The sequence below is a fragment of the Ascaphus truei genome, chromosome 7 (assembly GCF_040206685.1).
Source record: "Ascaphus truei isolate aAscTru1 chromosome 7, aAscTru1.hap1, whole genome shotgun sequence".
Classification (NCBI taxonomy): domain Eukaryota; kingdom Metazoa; phylum Chordata; class Amphibia; order Anura; family Ascaphidae; genus Ascaphus; species Ascaphus truei.
In genome coordinates, this window is record NC_134489.1 from 77,138,637 (window position 1) to 77,158,424 (window position 19,788).

A 19,788-nucleotide genomic window follows, 5' to 3' on the forward strand; every position below is an offset into this window, starting at 1 on the left:
GCTCCATTCTTTTTCCCTTTCGTTTGCTCTCCAAATTCCACCATACCTATAGTGTCACTGTCTAACATTCTGGATAAGATGTAAGAAACGTTTCTTACATACGACGCAACTCTGCTCCAAAAAACAAAGCAGTGCATGAAAACACACTAATCTCTGATACTGATACAATAGACCACCAGCAGCTGCTATACTACTGATCACGGCTATTGACTTAATAAATATGGACATAGGAGGGGTTGCACCCAGACGTGAAGGTAGCATTCTTCTGCATGTTTTTCATTAGATTTTGAATTTGTATGTGTAGGACTGAAAAGATCATCTCCTCTGCTCCAGGTCCATGTACTGTACATGCTCATGGGAAGAGTGGATGCTGAATCTGTCAATTAGGGAATACAAATCATCTTGCTAAAGTACCTAATAGAAATAACAAAGTATAAGGAGCCACTAGGTGGCAATATTTGGTAAATCTATTTTATAAGCTATTATGCCTTTGCGTTTTGTGTGTGGCATAAGGCACATCTTTCCCTAGCACCTGGGAAATGCAGGTGAAACATACAATATGCAAGACAAGGTTTTACTGAAAACTAGTAGGTGCATGTTGTGCAGGTTGGTAATCAAGTATATTTCAGTCATGCTTCATTGTTGGTAATGAGAGTGAACAGTTTTATTAAGATTCTGACAGTCATTTCTTAGAACAGCGTCCCTCTGTAAGCAGAAGAGCCCTGCTTCCATTTATCAGATCTGTAATTCCTACACTTTTACTAGATCAGGGGTACAGCATCGATCTACTGTCAATAGGAGAATCTCTTGTCCCATTGGTTCATCTGATTTAGTGTTGCCCTAAAGCAACTTTGCAAGGTGGAGCTAGCTTTTTGTGGACACCAATCAGTAGTGCGGGGGGCGGCTTTCACTCACCCATTACCTCACCAATTATTAAGAAAAAGGGTGATGGAATTAGAGTCTTAGTTTAGCAGACTACCAATTGACTTCTGCAACTCCAAAAGCACTAATCTAAACAGCATATGAAGAGATACCTGTGCAGGTTACACAACAGAAATCCTTGTAGAGGACTCTGTTCTTTTGGTAGTCAGAAGATATCTCCCTGACCAGAACCAATCAAAATGGAATAGAGTTTCAAGGTGCAATTGGGTACAGGAACAAATTCAGTTATTAGCAGTAAAACGTTAAGGGAGATATTGCCTGATATAACACTGTGGGTCTTACAGATGTAGCAGATGTTATTGTACTTTCAGAAGCATGCCAGCAGGTGAAATACCACATACCTTTGAGCAATTTATTATATTATTGTATCAATGTGACGGTTTAGATATTTAACAATTCTTATCTATCTAATTCAACCTCTAGAAAACAAGTTTTACTATACCAGAATTGTGTATTGATATTAATTACTATATCTGTTGGGTGATTCCACTGAGAAGTGACCCACCGCTCAACCTAATTAGAGTAGAACAATATATATACATATACACTGGTGCATAGGGATAATTATAACCTATAAAACAGAAAATGTAAAGCAGTATACTTACACTAGATCCCTCTAGAAAGTACACTCAGTGTACCAAAAAATATACTATGATTTAGTAAGTCACGGAATCTCAATATTCCTGATTAGTAATACTTCAAAGGGAATGACTGATGTAAAGTGTAGCTTATTATCACACGGAAAATAATAACACTTTATTAGTAATTAACCATGATGCAAGTGAAACATTTATACAGTGATCAAATGATATTAAAATCCCCAGGTAAGGCGACCCAAGATATCCTAAATATTGGGTAACCATCAATTGGTAAATATATCCCAATATACAGTAGGTATATGTATGTCGTTTTAATTTAGTACAACATTCAATGCACAAATTGGAGGCAAGAAGTTTAATGTGCCAAATATGACTATAGGTGGCATACACAGCCTAAATACCTTGGATAAAGAGGACCCAGTCTATTAACAGCCCTGTTTCTGCTTGTAAGAGACGCAATACAATGTCTATATAGACAGGACTAGTCTGTGAAAGGCAATATAACTAACTAATATGTCTCTTTGACAGGTAGATAATTAGTTTAGAAACACTAATGATATGATCCCATTTAAGCGATCATTAGTGGTTCCAAACTAACCTGCTTTCCAGAATATGAACAGTAAAGTCTTTTTCATTCATTTAATTCTAGCAGGATATGTGTCTTATTCTTAAAGATTATTACTAACCAATTACATAAAACCATATTTAAGAGAAGAATGAAGATTAACAATGTTTCTGGATTTGAAACCATGGGGCTTATTTCTTAAAGTGTGAGTTAATATTCGGTAATACTGCACGCAAACTCACACTGACTTCTATCACTTTGTAGAATAAGCACCTGTGTATTAGAGGCATGTATTCAGTGCCTCGTGCTTTTTTCAGTGTTAAACATGTACTTGATATTCATTATAGAATGTTATATATGATAATGAAAAGAGATTATGCAAACATTGATAGAAAAGCTGGTGATATGAATGGTATTCTACACATGATACTTTGTGGATCTTGGTCAGCTGGATTTTTAGAGCATTGTGGTAGACAAATATCTGGTATAGCCTTTGCCATGGAACCAAACATTACAAGGTTATAGGAGAAGATCCTCCAGCACTTCTGATGGAGACTGGTAGAATGATGGACCTGAACATCATTGTCCTGTGTAATTAATTGCATTGTTGTTATTGCTATCAGCTTATATCATCTAAATGTTTGGTCGTTGAATGTATTAACTTCATATTTATACAATAAAGAAAAAATATTACTTCACATAGTTGAAGTGCTATAGGATCTTATTCTTTAACCATCAATAACCTACAGTAGTCACTTATGTATACTTATACATTGCGATCATTAGTTAGATATGGTCTTACTTGGGTCTAAAGTCAACAGAAATGGCAGATTTCTAATAACAAGCCTGGAAGTGTGAAAAATATAGATGTAGCCAGACTAACTTTCCCCACTACTAAGGAATGCCCCGGTAACATAACCGCGGCATCTCCTCGCAGAAGGGATTAAGGCTGCATGGGCTCCAATAGGAAAAAGTTGACACTTGGCGTGCAGCCATGGCTTTTACTTTCTCGGTAGCTGTAAGATTATGCTTTTTGTGTCTTGACTTCGGGAAGGGTAAATATCATTACATCTGTAGGGAGTATAATTATTGGGAGGTTATGGTAATATCATGGATCATTTGATTAAATGTTCACCTCTGTTCCACTGACTCATCATTTGGCTTATTCTGCTTTGTCATTTCTGTACTTCGACAATTGATATTAGGGGCTATAAACAGATGTAATGTACCCTTTATCTGCTCAAGATTATACTAAATCAATGAGAGCAACTGAATTACTCCTAACTCTGAGCATAAAAGGTTATTGTCCTCTAACTGTTCCATACGGCCTGATAGAATAATACAATTTCAAAAAGCTTAAATGAGCATAGGATTCAATCCCTGCCACTAAAAATGGATGTTTATTATCTGGTGCATTCAAAACATTTTAGGCTTTGGAAATGGGTGTTTTTACATATTAAGTGCAGAAAATGATCAGTGATGCACCTTTCGTACTCTATTGTATAAAGATATAAATAATTTCTCCATCTTTTATCTTGGTGGGAACTTTCACTCGTGTTTTGGTTCAGATTTTTGCCAAAACTTGATTTTTACCAAATTATAGAACAAATTTCAATTAAGCAGGACAATGATTTTAAAAAACCCTTATAAAGCATGATAACATGCTTAAAATAAGTATAAAATTATAAAAACAATACCATAACTTAAATAATATAACTGAAAAATTTAAATTATTAATTAAAAAAAAAGATATGATGAAGAGGCGCATGTGTGATGCGAACAGCAGAGGAAGAAAGGAGCTCCGTGAGCATCAGGGTGGAAAATAAAATAAAATAAAACGTTCCAAACAAACAGAAACCTCATACAAAGAGCCCATCTGAAGTAGGAACCCTTATCCGCATAAAAGATGCCCCAAAAAGTTAAAAAGCCCCAGCAATTAGTGGAACTGACTGACATTATTTGACGGCACCATGGATCCCAGGACCAGAGGGAAGATGACGGCAGCTCACATATTGAAGGGGACCACACGGCCGGACCTGCCATACCTACACCAGCTCCACTCAGGTCAGTGGAAATAAAAGACCTCTTTGACATCATCAAGGTACTGGTTCAGGCTGCCCAAGAGATGAAGAAAAGCCAAGCGACATTATTGTGCGCTTTTTATATTTCAAAGTAAAGGAGGATACTGTATGTTGAAAGCTGCAAGAAATTCAAAGGGAATAGAGTTTGATGGCGCCGAGCTTGAAATATATCCTGACCTATCGCCTATTACACTGGTATGGGGGAGGGAACTGAAACTTATAACAGCCCAACTGCGAGCCAAGGATATCAAATATGCATGTGGGTTCCCATTCTGTGTAATTGTGTGGCACAGAGGCCAAACAAAATCTACAATAAATCTTCAGAAGCAGAGGGTCTACTATTGGAGTTGGGTCTAACCAATGATTCACCAAAAGGATCCCCAGATCGAAGGTGGCTAGCGTCCTCTCCTGCAAGGAGGACTTGACAACAAGTCAAACACTCTAAAGTGGAAGATCAAGTAGTAAAGTAAAAGATAAAGGCAGCAGGAAAGATACAAGGACTGTTGAACTCCAGAGCCCACGTCTGAAAGTTTTTGGAAGAAAACCCGTCTCTGGAGCCCACGACAAGTCCCAAGAGACAACAAACACAAACCCCAGGTTTAGAAGAGCAGCTTTGGATTCGAACTGATCCCAAAGAGACTTAAGACTGAATAAGAGTAAAATGACTGTGCACCTGGGGGAAGAAACACAACGTTTGAACATTTAGGGGGAAATATCCCCACATATATCCTTTTATGTTCAGTTATATGCTTGGAAAAATTCCTGCACCTTTCCCTTAACAAACCAAGACCTTAAAAACCTAGAAGCAATTGAGCTAAACCCATATGCAGCACAGGCTGCGGTCTCGCCCCCCTCAAGTTGGCATGCAAAATGCTCACCTCAACCAGACAAGCTTACCAGCTGCCCTTAACCGTGACCATTCCCCTTGGGCTTTGGACTTGGATGAACAGTCATCCAAGTTACTATCCCTTTCCCCAATTTCCCCCCTCCCCCAGCTACCCAGTTATTTCCATAGTTGCCCCTCCAAATTTTCTTCAGGTATTCCCTCAAATTTGATACCTGACACTCTACCACCCACTATGAGCACAGTTTTACGTGTTAAGATGGACATTTTCAATAAAGTTGTATATGAGAGTAAGGACTCGAAAGCAAGTATGTTTTATTGTCAGGGAAAATATTGCCATACCAGATATGTATTTCCAGGTCTATTAGATAAATTCTGACTACAAGAGACGGAAGGGTACAGATGCAGCAGCCATTATTTTAATAAATCACGCACTGTATACCTCGGAATACCCATGTCATGGCGCGGGATTGCTTCCAACCGTACCGCCTTAAGACGCGAGTGCAGGCGAGTGCATAAAATGGCATTTTGGTGTTCTGGCTTTTAAAACACCTGAAATTGACACAGTAGCACAGTAGCACAGTGCTGTACACATTACAATTCATTCATTTCATTGCATTTAATTGCACACAATCCATGAAATTCAAACAAAGCAACCGCGATAAACACGTGTGCCTGGGGCGATTGGCCACCTTCATGTCGCGTGGATTACAGCAGCGCACACGAAAACGGTGCCGTGATTTCTTAACATAATGGCCACTGCATCTGTATATCATCAGCAGATGTACACATCTGCTACAGTTTTATAACCCCTGCCAGGTATGACCTAACATTCATCACCCCAGCTGTTCTTAAAAGTAGGAATAGAACAGTCCCACAAGAGTACACACATTTCGTAAGGCTCAAAGAACGAGAGAACACCATAACACCCTCATGGCTTACACAATATTATCACACACTGTAAAAGGACTCAACAGTCCCAGAAAAAGAAAAATAGCCTTTACTGATTACAGACGAAAACAAGCTTGCATTATTCTGTTACAGGAAACCCATTTTAGCCTACAGTCTTTCCCCAGTTTTCTGGACAAACATTATTCACAGGTCTTTTTAGCTTCTTGTAGCTCTGAAAAGAATGGAGTAGCAATAATATCGAGACATTCAGTTCAATCTGGAAAATAAAAAATACAATAAAAATGGGAGGTGCATTATATTGGTAGAAGCAAATAAAAAATGCCCAGTCACGCTTGTGAGACTTTATGCCCCCAATAACCCAGGGTGAGATGTTGTCACACATTTATTCACAGAACTAGACAAACAGGCTATGTTAACGTTAATAGTTGAAGGAGACATCCAGATAGCTTTAAATAACACACTAAATAGATGAAGCATGCAATCTAACAAACTATGGTCACCAAAGAAAAATCTATAACTACATATCTCAATGTGTGTAACGCTGTGCTCACCACAAACAAGGCGGGACCCCGGTACTGAGGTGGGAATGGGTATAAACGCCACACACAGCCATGGGGGCACATCTGGAGTGCGGATGGTCAGGCTGCAGGCTCAGGATTGGAGAGAGTAGAATGGTTAGGTACTTGCCGAGGTCTGAGGTAGGAGCTGGTAGAAGCATAGTCCGTAAGCCATGGTCAGGATTGGAGAGATGCAGAAGGTCAGAGATAAGCTGGGTCTGTAAGCCAGAAGTGCAGAGTCCAAAGTAATATCCAGGTCGGTACACAGGAGGTCAATCTGAAACAAGGAGCTAGGAGGCAAGGCAAGGCAAGGCAGGACAAGGTACCAGGAAGTGGTAGAACAGTGCTAACTGTAACTATGCTCAGCCAAAGTGCAAGTGGCACAGCTGAGTATATATGGGAGAACATGACCAATGAGAGAGGGGGGCGGAGTGGAGGCATGGCCTCCGCGGAGTCACGGATAGGAGGAGAGACACAGGAGACAGGTGGGCATGATTAAGAAAGTTGACACGCAGCTTGGGAGCGGTGCACGCGCGTCACATGTGCATGCCGCGCGACGCTGATGCGTGTCGCAACTGGGGGAGAGAGCCAGACTCTGCGACATCTAGAAAGCTCCTGTGGGAGCGCGCTGTAAGGACAGCGGGGTTGGGCGAGACATCAGGTAAGGAGGGAGTGCGCCGCAGGGGATGCGCTCCCCGATTCCTTACAGTACCCCCCCCCTTTGAGAAGCGGCATCTGGACGACTCCAATATGGCATGAGAGGGTACTTTGTGTGAAACCGCTTAATGAGGTTGGAAGCATGTATTTGGTGATAAGCTATCCAAGATCTTTCTTCTGGACAAAATCCCTTCCAATGTACCAAATACTGTACCACTTCTCTAGAAATTCTTGAATCAATAATAGATTGTACCTCATATTCTTCTTGTCCTTGTACGATAACTGGAGCAGGAGTAGAAGAGGTATCTGGGAAGAGAGCACTATGGAAAACAGGCTTCAACAGAGAGATATTGAAGACGGATGGTATCCTCACAGAAGAGGGAAGTTGAAGGTGGTATGCAACCGGATTAATCTTCTCCAGGATGGTGTATGAACCCAAAAACCTTGGGGCCAATTTGAGAGTGGGTGTCTTGAGCCTGATGTTCCTTGAGGAAAGCCACACCCTGTCTCCTGGTTTGAATTCCGGTACCTTGCGCAGATGACAATCCGCCTGAGATTTTTGCCTGCGAATGTCCTCTCCAAGAGTCTTTTGTATTCTCCTCCAGGATTCTTGTAGAGAATTGATTCTGTTGTCGGTCGCTGGGACCCCGGAAGAAGAGGAAGAGATGGGAAGGCGTGCAGGATGGAATCCATAGATAACGAAAAATGGGGATTCCCGAGTTGACTCATTCCTTAGGGAGTTGTGGGCGAATTCAGCCCAGGGAAGAAGATCCACCCAGTTTTCTTGGGCATCGGAAATAAAACATCTCAAGTATTGCTCAAGAGTTTGATTTGTCCTCTCGGTCTGACCGTTGGTCTGAGGGTGGTACCCGGACGAAAAATTTAGAGAGATGCCCATCCTCTGGGAAAAAGATCGCTAAAATTTGGAAACGAATTGTGTGCCTCGATCAGAGACTATGTTTGAGGGCATTCCATGGATGCGAAAGATTTCCTTGGTGAAAATATCGGCCAGAGAGGCCAAGTTGGCAAGACCTTTTAAAGGGATGAAATGAGATTGTTTAGAAAAACGGTTGACAACAACGAGGATAGTAGTCATCCCTTTGCAGGGAGGTAATTCAACAATAAAAAGTCCATGCACGCTCCTAGAGGGCACCACTATTAGGGTGTGAATAATGCATTTAGCCAATCCACCTGCGACTGCTTATTTAGCAGCTTGTGGGAGGCCAGTCTCTCCTTTTTCAAGGTTATAATCTCCCAGTAAGGTCCCTGTAAATTCACTTTTCACTCTACTTGCTTACAGGTAAGTAGCTTAACTGGTATATACCAGTTTTTAACTGCACTAAGTTACTTAAGCTTATGCTTAGTATATTAACCCCTTCAGGGTATATATCACAGAACATTTGTATGCATTTAGCATAGGGACCTGCTATTGAGACTTACCTTGACGTTGGTTAGCAGACTTGGCATTATTTGATCAAAGGATGTAACCAAAAGTCTCCTTTGTCTTACAGATTTAGTTTGCACAATGTATATTTATTTCCCCATTTATTGCTATCCCAATGGGAGAAGCGCAGGGATTCACTTTCTGTTTTTTCACATATGTATGGCCAATCCTTTCACCAGCAGCATGCTACTTACACAGAGAAGCGCAGTGAATATATATTTGTTTTACGGATTAAAGAAGTGCACAGTCAGTAAACCAACTCACAGACAGCTATTTCAACCTTTGTTGAACAAATTGCAGTACTTGACCATATGTATATATTGCATGTTACAGATTTTATGCATTTTATATATGCCCGTACGAATAGTTGCAAAACATGTCACCATCATATGGTAGCCACACATGCAGGTGATGCAGCGCACAGCAAAGCAACAGGATTCACTGGAACAGCAGCAGTAAAATAAAAGTCCTTTATTGTAACTTCATGGTGCAGACAGGAATAGGTGCAAAAAAAACCTCCTTCTCTTACGCGTTTCACGCCGGTGTGGCGCTTCGTCCATCACCCACACTCACCAGGACATTTATTTTGGGTTCAGACACACATGTTCCCCCATACATACCTTGTTGCTCACTTATATACCTGCACCTAGCCAATTACAAGTCTCCAATCAAGAATTTATTGCATTATTATATGCACAACTTTCACGGTCATTAGAGCACTACTATCATTGAACGTCGTTCACTTACTCTAATGTCACCATCATAGTTGCAGAACATGTTACACAGTTTAAACAGTTCATGTTATGGGATAACATTGAAGTACAGTACATTGACTTTAAAAGAATCCTATTGATCTTTCGTTAATGATTTCTGTAAGGATGCCAATGGCTCAGCTGTGCAATGTATTCTGTTCACAAACACATTCTGGAATACGTTTGAAAGTACCTGATGAATTCAAGAATTAGAAGTTTTAATGATCAGGAGTATACCGTTAGAAATGTACATGTTTAGTATAATTGAAAGAGGCAACACATATTGTCATAATTCTCTGTGATCCCTATGAAAATCTGTTATAAGACTATCTTGTGCACTGAATTCTAAGAAAAACCACCACATTGATGAAGAAGCCACAACAACAAAGTCACATTAACCTTTTTCGCTTCCAATGGTTGTTGCTGTGTGGCCAATCACATTGTTGCATTCATTTTGTTGAGCAACTTTCTATGTACCTATGAAAACAATATATTGGTTTTTTTTTCCAGCACAGGTCGAGCTTTTCATTGGTATCCTTAATGGGTACATATTATGTGACCAAAATATGATGTCATAAATATGGGGGGGGGAAAATCTACTTATTTTCTTGTCATTGAAAGTAAACCTTTCATTAAAATCCATGCTAAACGTTATTTCACTGTCCCCCCCTGAGTACACTGATATCAGACATGTATAGATACAGTATACACCATTTGTTGGCCAATACAGATCCAAACATTGCAAGATTGTGCATTTCACACCTGAATGTTTCAAGGCTGAATGTAAAAGGTGCACGCTATGATTTATAAGGCAAAACTGCCCCCCCAGCCCAAAAATATCCCCACAAAATGATATATTATTTGAAAATATATTCCCCAAGAAATGATGAAACACGTGTAGCCACAAATATTTCTGACTGTGAATGTTTGCTAGAAACAATGTAAATTTGTGGAAAAAATATCAACACAACTAACTAAAGACTTTGCATTACAATTTCTCATACGAGCTTAGTGTAAACATGGAAAGAAATGCTAAATGTTATTGCCCTGAGTCTCCTGAATACATTGATATATATTACATGCAGTATACCCACACTCTCGCATATATACAGATCCTTCGACAAGGGGGGGGGGGGGGGGTGGAGGGGCGGCATCTGTTCCCGGCCCACCAGATGGAGGGGGTTCTGTGGTCCGAACCCGGACGCTAGCCCCTACCGGAAGTCGGGTTTAACTTCCAGTAACCGGGTAGGGCCTAGACAGACCCACACCAGTCTACAGGTAGGAGGAGGGAGAGGGGAAAACAGAGAGAGAGATGGGGACGGAGGAGAGTGTGTGAGAAATGGGGAGAGGGAGGGTATGAAGGGGTGAAGAAAAGTGAGAGAGAGGAGGATCGAGAGAGGGGGGAAAGAGTGGGAGAGAGGGGGGGCAGTGTGTGAGAAAGAGGGAGGGGTACTCAAATAGCCACTGATAGGGGGTGTGGTCACACCTTCCACTGCTCAACAACCCATGTAAACTCCAGCGTGGGTCCATGGAAAGCTGTCGGCTGCCCTATGTATGTGTGTATATATATATATATATATATATATATATATATATATATATATATATATATATATATATATATATGTGTGTGTGTATATATATATATGTATGTGTGTATATATATATATATATATATATATGTGTGTGTATATATATATATATGTGTATATATATATATATATGTGTGTATAAATATATATATATATGTGTGTATAAATATATATATATATATGTGTGTGTGTGTGTGTGTGTGTGTGTGTGTGTGTGTGTGTGTGTGTGTGTGTGTGTGTGTGTGTGTGTGTGTGTGTGAGGGGTGTAATTACAGTACTGCAAACCCCTGTAATGAAAGGGGGCCTGAGAGTTGGGCCAGGCCAGAGGTTGGGCTCAACTTCTGTGTCAGGCAGTTGGGGCCTCTGTTTGCTGTGTGCCCTCGTGCCTTTCCCCACCTCCCACCATAACTTAACTAAGTGTGGTGAAACCTATCCCATGCTTCATTATGCAAAGCCACTATAACCAACCCCAACCTGATGAGACCCATTAAGGTCAAAACGGCTGTCTGTGGGTGGGTTTACTGGCTATGCATCTTAACCTAGACTGTGCTCAAACGCTGTGAAATGCAGCAAACATAAGCTTATAGGGGACCATGTTATATGGTTTTGAAGCAAAAGGTGGCACTGTGTGCTCAGTTGCATGTCATTTCCCAGAATCCCTTGCTGCAGAGGAAGCACTGTGTGCTAGGTGATAATGGTGAAAGGCAGGGTTGCCGACCTGTCTAAGACATGCAAATGAGCATACAGTAATATTTCCATTTGCTATATAATGTATATATATATATACACACAAATGTATATATATATATATATATATATATATATTGAATCCTTTGTATATCAGTATTGCTTGACCTGAAGAAGAGAGGATAACTCTCGAAAGCTTGTCCTATGACATAAATTGTTAGTCCAATAAAAAAGGTATCACCTTATACTGAAGAACTCATTTATTCTGCACTGGACTAACACGGCTATTTTCTGCTTTATATATATATATATATATATATATATATATATATATATATATCTACTATATATTTTTGAAAGCACTGTATGCCTGTCTGCGTGTCCTCTGTGTCACGGTGAGATTATGGCAGGCTGTATAAGGTCACATAAATATATATAACCGATGAAATATATTTATCACTGGGTCTGAACTGAAACGAGTCTTAGATATAATAAAGTGATTTTATTCCTAATGTAGCCCCGAGGTGAATTTTCACTTTCTGGCCCCCCTCCGTGAAGGCCGTGTGGTAGCGGGTGCCGCCGGAGGCTGTGACGGACCCGCCGGCACTTCGCGAGGGTGGGGGCCAGAGCAGGGAGTAGCGCGTTGCCCTGCGGTGCAGGCCGGTTGCCGGGGACGCGATCGGGCCGTCGCTAGGGCCGCGATCGCGTTGCCACCGGTCCGGCTTGCAAAGGAGAGGGCGCCGCCTTTGCGCATAGGTTCGCGCATGCGCAGGGACCCGAAAGCGCGCGGTAGGATCCCCAGGCTAGGGAGAGATCGCGCGAGGGCAGGACAGAGTAGAGGCAGTTGGTGGCGGCCATTAGGGGTTCGCGCATGCGCAGGGCAAGTGCGCACGCGGCCCCAATGCTTTATGCAGCCCCTGTGAACTACAACTCCCAGGAGGCTTAGGGAGACAGAGGTCAGGTGCTCCCTTGCGGCCAATAGGGCTGGAGGAAGCTCAGCCCGGGAATATAGATACATTTCCCGGGCTTTGCATGCGTCAGTCAGGCAGAGGAGAAGGAAGGAGTAGGAAGGGTGCAGGGAGCGCGTGGCTCCTGTACCAGGTAAGGGTTCTCCCTAGATCCCTAGGCAGGCCCCAATTCCCGGAAGGGCAGGGGGGTAACTGAAGAGGGACGGCCATAGCTAGGGAGGTGACCCTTAGGAGCGGAAGGTGCAGTTTGGCAGTGCCACAGCGGAGAGGGCTGTGGGCACTGGCAAAGAGGCACAGTGTGCAAGCAGTGGAATTGCTGCGGGATCCAGGTGGCTGTGTGTGATTGCAGCTGTCTGTGTGTGTTGTCGCTGCATGTGCTGGGCGCAGTGCGTGCAGTGTGTGTGAAGCGTGTGTGAATCCCTGCAGGCTGACAGTGTGAGCGGTGTGTCAGCTGCAGGTGCTTTAGGAGTAGCTAGTTAATAGCTAGTAGCCAGATACAGACAGGACTGGGTAGCTAGGGGAAGGGGGGGCAGGTTATTGTCCACAGGCCCTAGGAGTTTTCCCCAAGCCACCCCAGGTTGCGGTTCCTCAGGGACAGGCCCTAGGTTAGGGTTGCTGTCACTCTAGAAGTAGTGGTGATAGAAAGCGAATAGCTGCGGTTGCTGTGCCCATGCGGTTGGTGTTGCCGTGATCCGGTTGGAGTTCCCGGGAAGCGGTGGGACCCTCGTTGGGGTCCACGGCGGAAGTACCTGAATAAGGATCAGACGGACGTCTGACCCTTTGAGAAGTGTGTGGCGGTCCCGAGCATCGGAGTGCTCGGAAGGTACCTCTGAAACATAAGTGCACCAACTGGGCCCTAGCTTAATTTAGTGACTGCGCAGTCACCCACGACCTTTCGTAGGAGTACGAGACATTGGGTGTGGGGGATCACAGGACACTGGGTGGGGAACACCAGACATTGGGCTGAGGTGATGCGGGTAGAGCATCAGGTGATGTCATGTTATGTTATGTTATGTAATGAGGTTATGTGTGTGTGTTAAGTAAAGTGTTAGTTTGGTTTATCATCTACGTGTGTTATTGTATTTCTTACCCAGGGCTATCTTTCCTAACGGGGGATCCTGGGTAAGTGGAGGCGCTGCACCAGGTATGGTAAGGGTTTCCCCAGGCTCCCAACTAGCGGAGGCTCAGATCTCCTGGAGCCACAGGTGTTAGGCAGTACCAGTAACCCTTTAGGAGCAGGTGTGTTGCCGGGAAAGGGACCGGTTAGACCACGAGGGGCCAATGTGAGATTGGGTGGGTCAGCCGGTTCACAAAAAGGGTTACACTTAGGATAGGTGAACACACGGATAATACAGTAACAGACAAGAAGTACACTTACTTAGGGGTTGGGGAATGAGAAGTTTGATGTAGCATTTCTCTTCAGCAATCAGGTAATCATCAGATGATAAATTGAATCCTCACAACGAATAACTAAGGATATGTGGGGAACAGCAGTTTATAAACCTTTTGTCCCTCTATCCCTAACCTTAAGTACCCGTGATTGGTTTCCCATTATCTCCAGCCAATCTTTGATGGGGGAACACATTTTAGGACAGGCCCCCCTGCTAGCTGGCACATGCGCAGTAGAACTCTGGGGTCTCATTTCTGTAACCCCCCATAGGCAAATGGAATGCCAGCCAGTCTACCCATCTGGACCTCTAGCAAGATAACCTTTGTTGAAAGGTGATAACTGGGACACTTGGAGACTGCTCTGGTTTGAGCCTCCTCCACTCTTAAATCATCAGGGAGGGTGACAAGACCCTTGGAACAACACTTAAATCCTAGATATTGGGCGCCTCTTGGGGCCATCTGCTATCCTGGTGGACAAAGGAATTTCCTCTGAGTATTTGCCCATTCCCTGGGACACAGTATTAAACCTAAAACATAAACGTATTTCACAAAGAGCTATTATCATTAAAGGACTATTAACCCTTGTGCTCCCGGATGGATTCTAGTGTGTGTGTGATGCAGACACTGATTAACCAGACATTACAATGGAACAGGGGAACAGGGGAATATACATGTACATGTCATTACAGGGGTTAAATCACAGTTATGGGTCTTAGCCCAGTTAACCCTTTGACTCCCGGGTGAGGTCAGGGGATGGCCAAATGGGGTGTAACCCCTTTAATCCCGGGCCACCCCCTTTCTCCCTCTACACTCTGTCCCTAGCGGCAATCGCATTGGAGCTTTGGACCGTCACTCCGCCTCAGGCCAATGAGATGGCTCCCTTGGCCCGCCCGCCCCCGCACACCTCTCATTGGACTGAGGCGGAGTAACGGGCCAAATGTCCAAAAAACACACTCACACACTCACATACACACACACACACACACACACACACACACACACACACACACACACACACACACACACACACACACACACACACACACACCACAACCCCCCCCCCTGGCCCTCCTCAACAGCTGCCCGGCCTTGACCACCCACCCTCGCCCATCCACCCTCTCACCCTTCCGCCCTTCCCGGCGGCTGGCCCGCAACAACGGAACCACCCCCTATCACCACTCCGTGGGACCACACAAAGATCAACCTCTCTCCCGGCGCTCACCCTCTCCCCCAGTGCTCCCTCCCACAGAACGCTCCCCCCCCCCAAGAGCACGCTCTCGCTGCTCTCACCTTAAGGCCTAGAGGCCGCGCCCCCAGCTCACCATCCCCGAGAGCGCTCCTCCGGCTCTCTCAGTCGGGAGCTGTACGGGCCGGCTGCCCACACCACCTCCTCACCTGAGCGTCTCAGCTCCGCATCGCCGGGGGGAACGGAGACCGCCAAGGAACCCGAGGAAGAGGAGGAGCGCGGCCCGGTGCGAGGTAAGTAAATGCAGGGGAAGGGATCTTTCAACCCCCCCGGCCCGGCCCTTCACCCAGCCCTTCACCCCCCCCCGGCCCGGCCCTTCACCCCACCCCCCTGGCCCTTCACCCCCCCCGGCCCAGCCCTTCACCCCCCCCCGGCCCGGCCCTTCACCCCCCCCCGGCCTGGCCATTCACCCCCCCTGGACCTTCACCCCCCCGGCCCAGCCCTTCAGCCCCCGGCCCTTCACCCCCTCCCCCGGCCCTTCACCCCCTCCCCCGGCCCTTCACCCACCCCCCCGGCCCTACACCCCCCCCTGGCCCTTCACCCACCCCCGGCCCTTCACCCACCACCCCCCCACTGGCCCTTCACCTACCACCCACCCCCCATGGCCCTTCACCCACCCCCCCGGCCCTTCACCCCCCCCTGGCCCTTCACCCCCCCTGGCCTGGCCCTTCACCCCCCTCCCAGGCCCCGCCCTTCACCCCCCTGGCGCTGCCCTTCACCCCCCCCCCCGGGCCTGCCCTTCCACCTTTCAACCACCCCCCCGGCCCTGCCCTTCACCCCCCCCGGCCCTGCCCTTCACCCCCCCCTGCCCTGCCCTTCCGCCCTTCAACCACCCCCCCCCGGCCCTGCCCTTCAACCCCCCGGCCCTGCCTTCACCCCCCCCCCCCCGGCCCTGCCCTTCACCCCCCCCCCCCCCCGGCCCTGCCCTTCACCTCCCCCCACGGCCCTTCGACCCCCCCCTGGCCCTTCACACTCACACCCCCGGCCCTTCACACACACACCCCTGGCCCTTCACACACACACCCCCGGCCCTTCACACACACACCCCCGGCCCTTCACACACACACCCCCGGCCCTTCACACACACACCCCCGGCCCTTCACACACACACCCCCGGCCCTTCACACACACACCCCCGGCCCTTCACACACACACCCCCTGCCCTTCGCCCCCTCCCTGCCCTTCGCCCCCTCCCTGCCCTAATAAATAAACCTGTTATTGAAAACAATAATTTTGATACTGCTTTTCTAACCTCCTTTAATAGAGAATCAAAAAATATTTGTAAAATAATACGTAAGCACTGGCATATCCTGCAAAATGACGAAATCCTAAAGGACAGCATCCCAGAGCACCCAAAAATAATCTTTAAGAAAGCACAAAACCTAAAAAATATTATTGCACCTAGTGCCATAAAGAGATCTGATGGCGATAAAAAAGGATGGCTTCAAAAACTTGAGGGTTTTTTTGGGTGCTCAATATGCAAAGCATGCGAATACAAACAGACAGATAAAAGGAACTTTAGGGGTAACAACAGGAAGGAAACCTTTGGGATTAAACAATATATGAATTGCCACACAGAATATGTGATTTATTTATTAGAATGTCCCTGTGGGCTACAATACGTGGGAAAAACAAAAAGAGCAATAAAAACACGTATTTTAGAACACCTGAGCAATATTCGTAGAGGGGTTTTAACCCACAGTGTTTCTAAACATTTTGCACTGTTTCATAACTCGAGTACTAAGGGTTTAAAATTCACGGGTATAGAAAACGTGTTACAACATTGGAGAGACCGCAGCAGAGATATTGACTTAAGTAAACGTGAAATGTTCTGGATTCACAAATTAAATACCTTAATACCATATGGTCTGAATGCAGACTTTGAAATAACACTATTTGTAACATATTAAAACCACTCCTGTCATACCACCACTGCTGCGCCCACTCTAGTGTTCTACCCCCTTCTTCATCATTACTCCCCTCCCTCCCCCCTTCCCCATCATCTCTGAGCACTCCCTTGTCTTCCCCCCCCTCCCAGCCTTTGACATTTGATCATAATGTTCGATGCTATTAATTATGTTACTGATTGATATTTATTTCTCTCTCCCTTTTCTCTCCGTCCTCATTATGAGCCACATAGTATTTTACTGTTTATTTTATCTGTTATATATTTTTATGACATAAGGGTATCTTTTTATCAATTTTTATTAAACATTTTGGGGAAAAAGTTTAGTTTAGTTGTTTTTTTGGCCACAGAGTCATGTACCTTTAATAGGAGGACCTGTGTGCAATTAAGTTTTTAATTGAATGATTGTTATCATTATATAAACTATACACCCACTGGGGGTATGAACTTGCTCCTGAGGAAGCTGTGGTTGAACACAGCGAAACGCGTTGAGCTAACTCCTGCAGCTTGCACAGCTGCCTAGAAGGTGAAGGTGCCGAGCCTGCGGTTCCCTTGCTGTCTGCCAGCCCCTGTGTGTCCCGGATCGGAAGCCGTCACCCTTGCGCCGGAAGTGACGTCAGACGCCATTCACCGCGATCCGACAAGGAGCACCGGGAGCTGCAACAGTCAGAGGCTCTTCAAAAGACGCTCGTTATACCTCTAAAGTAAACGCTACGTGTACATTTTTTATGTACTTATTGTAAGTACATTTCTTTACTCCGTTTTTATCATAAACTGTTTTGTTCGATCTGTACCATGGTCTTTCTCTATTTTTCCTGTGGCATCCGTACCTGAGTGAGATCTCCTTCACCTCAAGTTTGTGGGGATCCTGTCATTGCGGCCTGCTATACACCATCTGGTCTTGTCAAACGCTGTTTATATACCTACTTGCTGTAAGTAGGCAATTTATAGAGCCAAGGAACTTCAGTGTCCATATTATCACAATATACTGCACTATCATATTTTTGTATTTTATTTTTTGGGGTGTTCCTGCAACCATTGCTCCCTTCCAACTACCTGTATCCAATACAGTGCAAAGCAGTTAATGATGTATACTGTACTGTACGCTGCATGGTGATGCATGATACCTAGAGTATCACTAGAGTATCAGTGAACATACAGGATGTTACAGTACTGATGACACAAACAGGCAATTAAGAAGAAAATGAACTGGATCAAACAGATTGTTTTCTCAGGATGTTGCAATGCTGAAAATGTTCATTAGTCTTACTCACATAGTAATGATTAATGCAAAGGATTGTGAAGAGCGTTAATCATCAGGTGTTTTAATAATTTATGGCTGTATTTGTTAAGATTAGATCAAAAGTGCAGCAGCATTACGGTCATTGAACCTGCAGTGCTGGTAACAACCTCCTGTTGTTGAATTTTAGGTTGAAGTTAAACTACTGTATGTTGTGAATCTGTTCTGCCGTCTTCATTGTAAAAGAGTGTTAAATATGTTCTGCTTATTTTCTTTTTAAAATGTTTAATATTACGATCTTGCCTTGAGATGAAAATGTATGAGCTGTACTATAGTTAGTCAGGAATCTCCTATAGGAACAATAAATAAAATACACATAGCTTGACTGGTGTTGTCATTTATGTGAGAAACACAATCTACAGCTGCAGCGGCCGTTATTCAAACAAATCACGGCGCCAATTTCGTGTGCTCTGCTGTACTCCACGCAGCATGAACGCGGCCAATCGCCCCAGGCACCCGCGCTTATGGCGATTGTTTTGTTTGAATTTCATGGATTCTGTTTCTTTGGGTGCAATGAAATTAATGAATTGCAATGTGTACTGTACTGTGCTACTGTGTCAATTTAAGGTGTTTAAAAAACAGAACTCTAAAATGCCATTTTCCTCACTCGCCGCACTCGCGTCTTAAGGTGGTAAGGTTGGAAGACATCCCGCGTCATGACATCGGTATTCAGATGTACACAACGCGTGAAGTGTTTGAATAACGGCCACTGCAGCTGTACATTTTATGAAAATAGACAAACGGAACAATATATTAGTAAGCACCAGCAGTTAAAGCAGCAGTCCACACTGCCATTTTTTTATTACTATTTTTTCCCCTTTAATATGTGCATCAAAACAATCCACACAGTGATAAGTAATTAGCTAAATTGCCGATCGATCCATTCTCCTGTGATCAATCGGTGAAGATTCGGCTCGTGGTTCACAACATGGCAGTCAGTGCAGCAGAAGAGGACCAAAGACGCAAAGTTCTGTGGGGAAGATCATGTGACCAGGCAGTCACTAGATACAATTGGTGCACTGCTAGGGAGAGGGCAGCGCTCAAAAAGGGGTGTGCCAGAGCCTGTTTCAGAAGAGGAAGGGTATGTGACTTTTTAAATGGTTGCTATAGAAACAAAAAATGCTTGTTACATTATAATACATTAAAATGCAATTCAGAGTTGATTAAAAAAAAAAGCTACAAGTATTTTCTCATAGAACAGAACTGATTTATTTAAAAAAAAAACACATGTATGATATTGCTTGATCTGCAGATTTAAGAGGCAATATACTGTATACTAGACAAGGCAATACTTCACTCACTGTAGGGCATCTCATTCATGTGTATTATTGATGATGTATCTCTAAT